We start from the raw sequence: 2,530 nt of genomic DNA on the forward strand, positions 1-2,530 counted from the left end.
TTTCTTATAAAAAATATTTTAAACCAAAAAAATTACTAATTAGTAATAGAATTGAATACTTTATTTAAATAAAGCTTCTTCGATTTCTAAGGTACAACTGTATTTATTTGAATATTTAGTTAACCTTAAGCCAATGCTTTTTATTGTTTTAAAGTGAATTTTTTATTTATTTTTCTTTAAACTAAATTAAATTAATTATTCAAAACAATTTAAATAAGTAAATTCTTTTAGCTATAAGAGAAGATATTGTATACTAATATGTACTCGTAATATTGTGTAAAATATGATGTGCTTAAAAGACTAAAGTTTTATGCACAGTCAGCAACAAGAATGAATAGATGAAAATGAAATGAAAACCTTTGGAAAATGGGCGTGGCCACGCCCACTTATCATTACATCTGGGTGTCTTGGTAACCACTTCACCCATTTCTCCCAAACACAGTTGTTAGCCTTTGGTACCACATACCAAACGGCTGAAAATTTTTACACATCCCATACAACGGTAATTTAGAGAAAAGGGAAATCTTCAATAAATCAGTAAATACTGAATCTAATTTATTTAATATTTATTTTTGCAATAACTCTTTAGAAATATAAAATTAATTTTGCCTGCTAAATTCTTTCAGTATGATTCCGTATAATAATTTGAAGGAATATTTAGAATTTGAACACCCACCACTTCCTGACCCACAAGTTCCATGCCACATACAACGAACTGAACGATAGATACGTTCAAATGCTACCCAGTCTTTCTCGGCGCGTAACGGAAAAAAATCATGAAGGTGTTATGCCTGTGACTGATGTTAGTCGAAAAAATACCATGGAAAGCAATCAGGACTTAAAAACCTAGTTATTTAAGTATTTAAAAAAAAATAAATAAAGTGGTCACTCATAAATCAGCTATTTGTTTAAGTTTTTCCCAACCTTATGTGGCGCCATCGGGGGTCCCACAAGGTAGCATTATAGGGCCTTTATTAGTTATGAATGACATTGGGTCCGGTTTTCTCTTCCAAATTTCTTTTATATGCAGACGACCTTAAGATATACTCGGTTATAAGGAATCGTGAAGACTCTCAAACACCTCAGTCCGAGCTTGATAAATTTAACTCTTGGTGTACTCGGAACCGCCTATTCATGAATATTAAAAAGTGCTCTCATTGTACCCAACACCTGCAAGTTATTTCATCTCGAACTCCAGGCTCAAGCAAGTCACTGAAGTTAAAAACCTGGGTCTCTATTTTGACACAAAATTAAGTTTTTTGTCACATATCAATCGTTTCTAAATCTTCGTTCGGCGTAACAGTCTACCATTTTCAGACCCATATACGTTAAAGGTTCCTTATATAACCTTAGGGAGATCAAAATTAGACTATGCTTCCTTTATCAGGAGACCTTATCACGCATGCCATATTAATAGAATAGAATACAAATATTTTTTATTAAATATGCTTTTCGATCGTCGAATTTCACTGAACCATTGCCCCCTTACGAATCACGTTGTCAGCTTATAGATCTCGAATCCTTGAATAGTAGAACTTCCTTTCTCGCAGGGTCTGATACGATATGTCGAAATTTAAATTGTCGAAACTAAAAACACCGAAAAAAATGTCAAAAAAATAGCTAGAAAATCAAGAAGGTCGAGAAAAAAATTGTCGAAAGGAAAAATGTCGAAAACAAAAAATGTCGAAAATAAAAATGTCGAAAAAAAAAATATCGAAATAATGTAATGAATGATGTGTAAAATTCGCGCGTGACACCGCCCATACAAACTGAAATTCTCATATCGCTTATCTCTGGAACCGCCTATGCTTACGTCCTGAAATGTGACACAACTATTTATGATATCAATAACGTACTTACGACGGAGAGTGGTAGATTTTGGAAAGGGGGGTGTGGCACTGCACATACAAACTGAAATTCTCATATTGCTTATCTCTGGAACCGCTTATGCTAACATCCTGAAATTTGACAAAGCTATTTATACTGCCAATAACGTACTTATGGCAAAAAGTGGTAGATATTGGAAAAGGGGGAGTGGCACCCCCCCGGCCATACAAACTGAAACATTCAAATCGCATACATCTTGAGCTGCTTATGTTGACGTCCGCAAATTTTACACAGCAATTTATGTTATCAATACCGTATTTACGGAAAAAAGTGGTAGATTTTGGAAAAGGGGGCGTGGAGTGGAACCTCCCATAAAAACTGAAATTCGTATATCGCTTATCTCTGCAACTACTTATGTTAACGTCCTGAAATTTGACACAGCTATTTATGATATCAATAACACACTTATGGCGAAAAGTGGTAGATAATGGGAAAGGGGACGTGGCACCGACCATACAAACTGAAATTCTCGTCGCTTATCTCTGGCACCGCTTATGTTGACGTCCCGAAAATTGACACAGCAACATATGTTGTCAATACCGTACTTATGGCGAAGAGTGGTAAATTTTGGAAAATGGGGCGTAGCACCGTCCATTCAAACTGAAATTCTCATATCGGTTATCTCTGGAACTACTTATTATAA

The sequence above is a fragment of the Rhagoletis pomonella genome, unplaced genomic scaffold (assembly GCF_013731165.1).
Source record: "Rhagoletis pomonella isolate Grant_MI unplaced genomic scaffold, Rhpom_1.0 Rhpom_scaffold_00009, whole genome shotgun sequence".
NCBI classification, from domain to species: Eukaryota; Metazoa; Arthropoda; class Insecta; order Diptera; family Tephritidae; genus Rhagoletis; species Rhagoletis pomonella.